Below are 7823 nucleotides of genomic sequence, written 5' to 3' on the forward strand. Positions count from 1 at the left end.
GAATGAGAGGAAGACCTTCAATGAAATGGAATGATTCTGTGACTGGAGCGGTGGGAATAAGTGTGTTTGAGATGGCTAGGTTGGCACAGGATAGAACAGAGTTTAGAGCTCTTGTACATAGGGTCTCTATGAGTCGCAAATGACTCAATGGCACATAACAACAGTAACAACATATATGTGTGTGTGTGTGTATATATGTGTGTGTGTGTATATATATGTGTGTGAGATATATATATATATATAGTGTGTGTGTATGTATGTATATGCACTCTCCTCCTGTGTAGTTAATGGTCTCTGAATACCGGCTCCAGCTGGAGGGTCAGTTATGAGTTTTTTCCCAACTCTGTGATACTCAACAAAAATTACAGCGTATATACAGGTAGATATACACCCACATATATGTGTGTTGTGTGTGTAGAAAACACACACAAAAAGCAGTTTCATGTAATTGACGTATAACAAGTAATTTTAAATAACATGGCCTATATCAGATGCACCTTAGTTTCTAGAGTGACACCATTGCTTTTCAGTACTTTGGAGAGGTCCCTAACAGTAGACTTTCCCATTGCAATATGTCTTTTAATTTCCTGGTTGCTGATGCCAAGAGTGTTGACTGTGGAGCCAAACAAACTGAAGCTGTGAACAATCTCAATTTCTTCACCATCCTGATGCTGCCAGTTGTCCCAGTGGTAAGAATCTTTGTCTTCTTGCAAAATACTGTTGCAGATTATCCAAAAACAACTAAAACAGTACATTAAAAGAGAACTTCTGAGGCCATGGCACTAGAGACATTATCACTAAATCAGATGCATCATGGCTGAAAGCAAAGAGTACTGGAGGAATGTCAATCTGTGCTTCATTGACTATATAAAGGCAGTTGTAGATCATACCAAACTGTGGATAACCTTGAGAAGAATTGGAATCCCAGAACAATTGATTGTGCTTATGAAAAACCTATTCGTGAACTAGGAGGAAGTCATTAGAACAGACCAAGGAAACACTGCACGGTTCAAATTTAGGAAATGGGTGCATTAGAGATGTCCTGTTGCCACATGTTTTCAATCTATATGTGGAACAGATTATTAGAGAGGTTAGACTTGTGAGGAGGACTGTGGTATCAGGATTGGAGGAAGACTCATCAACCTTTGTTGTGCAGATGATACAATCTTGCTTGTTGAAACTGAGGAGGACCTGAAGCATTTGCTGCAGAAGATCAATGACGTTACTCTTCAATATAGATTGAAGTTCAACATCAAGACAACAAAGATTCGCACCACTGGGCCAATTGGCAGCACCATGAAAGATGGAGAAGGGATTGAAAAAATTTCTTTCTTTTTTTTAATAATTTATTTTAATTGTGATTTTAATGAAAGTTTCCAGAAAAGTTAGATTTTCAGTCAACCATTCCTGGACATTTTACCCCCTCTTCGTAAACAACATGTCTCCAGAAACTCTATGAACATTGATAAATGACTATAGGTATTTAAAGGCTTCTGGCCTTTTGTTCAGAGGGTCAATTCAATTGAAATCAACAACAACAACAACTTTCTCCTTCCCCTAGTTCACTTCTTTTTCAATTTGCTTGGCTCCACAATCAACAATCTTGGCACCAGCAGTCAGGAAATAAAAAGAAAAATTGTATTGTGGAAGTCTACTGTCAGGACCTCTCCAGGATGCAGAGGAGAAATGATGTCAGTTTGGAGACTCAGGTAAGGTGTGCCTAATCCAAGCCATGGTCTTTGCATCCATGTGCTGTGCATCAGCAAACTGAACAATGACTAGGGATGGCAGAAGAATTTATAGCTTTGAGTTGTGGTGCTGGAGAAGAGTCTTTAGAATACCATAAGCTGCAAGGAGAACAAATAAGTTTGTTTTGGAGAAGGTGAAACCAAGTATTTCCTTGGAGCAAAGGATTTTGAAACTCCATCTCACATACTTTGGTCACATGGCTAGGAGAGTCCTGTCCTTGGAGAAGAACATCATGCTTGGAATTGTGAAGGGAAAGTGCAGAAGAGGAAGACCTTGAATGAAATGGAGTGACACAATAACTAGGGCAGTGGGATTATGTGTGTTGGAGTCAGTGTGACTGGCTCAGGATAGGAAAGGGTTCAGACCTTGTATACATAGGGTTGCTATGAGTCCTATGTGACTCAATGACACATAACAACAACATGCAAAGGTTATTCCTATAAGAAAAACTCTCAGTGTGATTTAACACATTAACAAAGAAAAAAATGATCCACATGATATCAACAATACAGAAAAGAACTTTTATAAAATACAACAAACCTTCCTGATCATAACACTCTCCAAAATAAAAATTCTTTAAAAAAATCAACAAAACAAAACTATATATACATGAATGTAAAAACAATATATATGAATAATTATACATACCAATAAAAAAGTAAAATGAAAAAAAACCAAATAGAAATAGAAAGGAATTTTCTTCAACATAGTGAAAAGTATATACATGAAAACAATCATCCATGTTGTTTTCAGTGAAGAAAGATTAAAGGCATTTCCTTTAATCTTAGACTAGATAAAGATGCATACTCTCACCATTCTTATTTAACATTACATTGGAAATTCTTGCTAAGGAAAAAAACAAGATAAGAAAATAAGAGGCATCCAACTTTAGAAAAGAAGTAATAAAACTGCTGCTATATGCATATATTTGCATATATATGCAGAAAACCCTATAATTCAAAAACAAACAAACAAACCCCACAACAACATGCCAAGCAACTGTTAGACACAGTACACCAATTTAGTAGAGTGACAGGATATATAACCAATACACAGATATCAGTTGAATTTCTCTACAGTAACGAAAGAAAACACAGAAAAGGAAATTAAGCAATACCATTTAAAATAGCCAACCACCAATTGGTGTGGAAATAAATCTAAGAGACACAAAAGACCTTTATAAGGAAAATTACAAAACACTACTATGAAAGCAATTTGTTCTTGTTCTGAAGTGTCCTCGAATCCTATCCTGAGCCAATCTCATTTCTAACGTATCTACCCTCATTGCCACAGTCATTGTGTCCATCTCATCTGGAATCTTCCACTCCTATTCTTACTCTTCACCTTTACAAGCCTTTTGACTTCCTAACTCAGCTCTTTGCACTTTGCTTATAAAGGCACAGTTTGCTTTGTCTTTAAGAGTTGCCCTTTGAAATCGCTTCATCTCTTTAACGTCCTCATTTCTTCATTTTGTTTTGCCTCTCAGTGCTTCTTTGCTCTGTTCTGAGGACTGCTTACTGGTCTATGTAAAGGTTTCACTTGAGCACAGTTAAGTATCCTGTGATTCCCATTCTCCTCAAAGTTAGCTACAACACTGCATGGTTCAAAATCAAGAAAGGAGTGCAACAAGGATGTGTGCTGTCTCCCTAATTTTTCAACCTATATGTGAAACACATCATCCAGAAAGCTGGACTTTATGAGGAAGAATGTGCCATCAGGATTGGAGGAAGACTCAGGCTTGAAAGGGTAGAAGGCAGGGCAGTTGAGGAAGATCCTAGAAGAGATGAATTCACACAGTTCTGGGATAATGGGGAGTAGGTAGCTTGGAGACAGTGAGACTGGCTCAGAATAGGACAAGGTTCAGAGCCATTGTGCATGGAGTTGCTATAAATCCAGTCCAGGCAACTACAGTGCATGTAACAACAATATCATATTGTATTTATTTTTTGTGAAATAAAATACTAAATGTATTCATCTGTTAAATACATTTGCTGCATATTATTAAAGTACACCTTAGGGTTTATATTCATTTGTAGGTTCCTGAGTAACACCCATGGTTATGTGCTAAACTACTCTTTGAAAAATTGGAATTCACTGAAAGAAACGGAAATAATTTACAGCTAGTGATTTTCTTCTCAAACGTCATACCTTTGGAAACTTTGAGGAACATTCCACTAGATCTGACTTGATTGTAACTGACAAAATATACTGATATACTGAAAAGACCAGTGAAATGGAATAGTAAATTAAGGTGAATTTGAATAACAGTAATTACAAAAGCTCTAATGACAAAAAAGGTACCATCAAAGTATGTATTAACTAGAATAATATATCTCAAAATTTTCAAAGGTATTATTTTTATAGAGGTGTTGTACCAAGTATTTTCACTTTAATATTCCTTTCCCTTATTTTGCCTTCAGATATTAAACTAATTTTAGAGCAATTTTGTAGAAGGACAAAATATAATGTGGAAATGAACATCAAAGATTTTTTTTTCCTTATAGTGCTTCATATGTCTTCAGATCCTAGGCTGACATCTTGCTGGATAATTTCATCAGCCTTCTCATGGGATATAGGTTTTATAATCAACCAATAAAATCATTCTCTAGTGATTATCTTGTCTCTGATTCATTAGAATCCTATTACTTTTTATCCCAGAAGTAATTAAGCATTTATTTGTTTCAAAGAATATTTCTGAAGCTATATGTAGCAGAATACAGGTACTGAGCTTAACTCTTTTCTTGAAACTAGTAAGTGGAAAATGTTCATGTGTGGAAGATCAGAAAAGTCTACCAATTAGATAACTGTGGATTATCTTTTCTATTAATAGCAGCACAACATTCAAGTAATATTTTTGGTTAAAAACATAAGTTGAAAATTTCAGAACTTAATTTTGTACAGTGTTTTGAACATACAGGGTTAGATGTTTTGAGATGAAACAACAGGGCCTATAGGACAGGGGGGGAAATGTTATTGTTCTATGTAACATTGATGTGTTACTTGTTTTTTTTATAAATGACTATTGAGTATTATTTTGCATTAAACATTTTACTTTAAACATCAATTATTTAAAGAAAAGAAGTAAGTATTCTCAATTTATTTGTATCTAATGTTTTTCATTTCTGTCTTCCAGCATTGATTACTGTACTCTGGCCTATTTTTCTATATTTTTTTTCATATGCCTCTCTGAGCGAAAATACATAAGCGTTTTCAGGCTTGCAAAGGTCCCTAACTACAGATTTCCCCAGTGCAATGCATTTCCTTACATGAAGTGGGGGGTGCTTTAAGATTCAATAGTTAAATCAATAAACCAAATAGTTAAAAATAAGCAAATGATTATTCCCAGCAGTGAACTATACTATGATATATGGGTAAGTAAAATATGATGTAAGGTTTATTTTTCACAGTGTTGCTACATTACTTTAGAATTATACTTCATAAATATTTTATATAAATTTGATGAAGTCCCCTTAATTGGAAAAAATATACGAGATTTTCATCAGATATATAAGCCCTTTAATCTTTGCAAATAAAATATTTTTGTAGTTTTATAGGAAGAACTTTACTTGAAAAATAGAAGTTATGGCTTCAGAAGTTTCCTTTATATTTGGATGTAAGATAAGAAGTGATTGAAAAATATTAGGATGCATTTATTTAAACTGTTGTTTAATATAAATATATGTCCAGAACAAAACATTAGAATAAGTTTTACTTTTTTTATGGCATGTCAATAAATAAACTAATAAAATTGGCTATAGTTGTTATTGTTGTTGTTAGGTGCCCTTAAGTTGTAGATGACTCATAGCAACCCTATGTATGAAAGACCTGAACACTTGTATAACTTTCCTCTTTCTCCACATTCATAAAGTAGTAGTAAAATTTTTTTTAATGACATTAAGAATTTTTACTGGACAATGTTACGTTACTGTTCTTTCTCTCCCCCCGCCCCCCCGCCCGCCCTCAAAAGTACGTGGCCCTTGAGCTTTAGCTTAAGGGTAAGGGCAGAGTCCTGCTTGAGGGTGTGGACTTAAAATCCTGTAGGGCCCAAGGGCCAAATGTATTAATTTTAGAAGAATATTCTTTAAAAGGCACAACAATTATCTGTCTATTTGCTGAACTGAACAACTTGGAGTTGCTGTGATGCTGACCACTGTCCCATGGACATTTGAAATACCATAATGATTACCCATTATGTACAGCAGTTGATGTTAGGAAGCAGGAGTGCCATTCACTTCCTAAATTAGGCGCCCCTGGAAACTCTACAAACTCTCTTATAAATGTACAGAAATAGTGTTAATCATAGAACAGAGTTCAGGTCTTTTGTGCAAAGCTTACTCTGAATCGTAATCAACTCTACAACACTTAACCACTGCTAAATGAGACCAGTGCTGTTATATCTGGAGGAACATTCTTCCACTTTGCACATCAGTCTTTGTCTATATGAGGTAACCTGGGTTTGCTATGATGCTGAACCTTGTGCCATGGGGATATCAAATATCAGAATGTTTTCAAATTGTGGACAGGCTTTGGTGGAGCTCCCATTGTAAAAAGGATGGAAAGCAAGAGTGGTATCCACTTCCTAAACCACATGCCTCTGGAAACTCTATAAACTTGGAGAAACAATAATAGCTACGGAAAGACATTAGGTCTTTTGTTCATAGAGTTGTTATGAGTCGACCTCAACTCGATGGCAATCAACAACTACAACGACATATTAGGCTTGATTTAATCATAAATGTACACCATTTCTCAGAATCTGTATGTTTTAATGAGAGAGAACTTAGTGAGAAAATAATGTTTGATTTTAGCTAGATAGGGAGCCATTTAGAAAATTTTATTTAAAAAATATTTTTCCTAGGTAATTCTTTAATAAATGGAAGTAAACACATAGCAGAGAATTGGGAAATATTTTATAATAATAACTAAAGAAAGGAAAGACACTAAAATATTAAAGAAAGAAATATTAGAGGTTATAAGAAAGATAAGAGAATTAGAAATTCTAGAAAGAGATAGAATTGGAGAAAATAAGGATTGCATATTTATGTGTGTGTGACAGAGAAAAGAGATATATATATATATATATGCATATCTATCTATCATCTATATCTTATCTGTATATGTGCAAATCTCTATCTGAATATACACATACCTCTATCTGTAACACTGTTGTAGTTGTTGTTATGTGTTATCAAGTCATAGACAACTCATAGCGACCCTATGAATGAAAGACCTGAACATTTGTATAACTTTCATAGTTTTTCCAAGTTCATAGAGTTTCCAGAGGCAAGCTATTTTGGAAGTGGATGCCACTCCTGCTTCCAAGCTTGTTTTCATCAGGAAGCTCCACCAAACACTGTACATCATGGGTAGTCATTATCACATTTGACACATCAGTTTTAGAGTGTTCAGCATCACAGCAACCACAAGTTACTTCTGTACAGCAAATGGACACACCAGTGTTATACCACTTAGAGGAATGTTTGACCAAAAACAATTAAAACCAGATCTGAGGGCCACAGATTAAAATCAACCACCTTTGGCTTGGTAGCATCACTTTCTGAGCTCTTTCTATGTTGTTGTTGTTCCTAAGTGCCATTGAGTCATAGACAACTCATAGCAACCCTATGAATGAAAGACCTGAATACTTGTATAACTTTCATCGTTAGAAAGTTCATAGGGTTTCCAGAGGCAAGCTATTTTGGAAGCAGTTGCCACTCCTGTTTCCAAGTTTGTTTTAGTGGGGAGAAATACCAAACACTGTCCATCATGGCACCATGGGTAACCATTATTACATTTGACACATCAGTTTCACAGTGTACATAGAGAGTGGTGTGTGTGTGTGTGTGTGTGTGTGTGTGTGTGTACATATACATACTGTATCAAATCAGGAACAACACATAGCTGACCGTCCAGCGAGTTTTCAGAGACAGTTAATTACACAACAGAGCAGCTGGTAGTATCAACCTGGTTGCCTTTGGGATTGTAGCATAGCTTCTTGCTACTAGACCACCAGAGCTACTTTGTATATATAATATAGAGATTGCCTATCCTTCTCTCAGGGATCAGCTGGTGTA

Source organism: Elephantulus edwardii, unplaced genomic scaffold (genome assembly GCF_000299155.1).
Source record: "Elephantulus edwardii isolate Elephantulus edwardi_28Jun2011 unplaced genomic scaffold, EleEdw1.0 scaffold00030, whole genome shotgun sequence".
Classification (NCBI taxonomy): domain Eukaryota; kingdom Metazoa; phylum Chordata; class Mammalia; order Macroscelidea; family Macroscelididae; genus Elephantulus; species Elephantulus edwardii.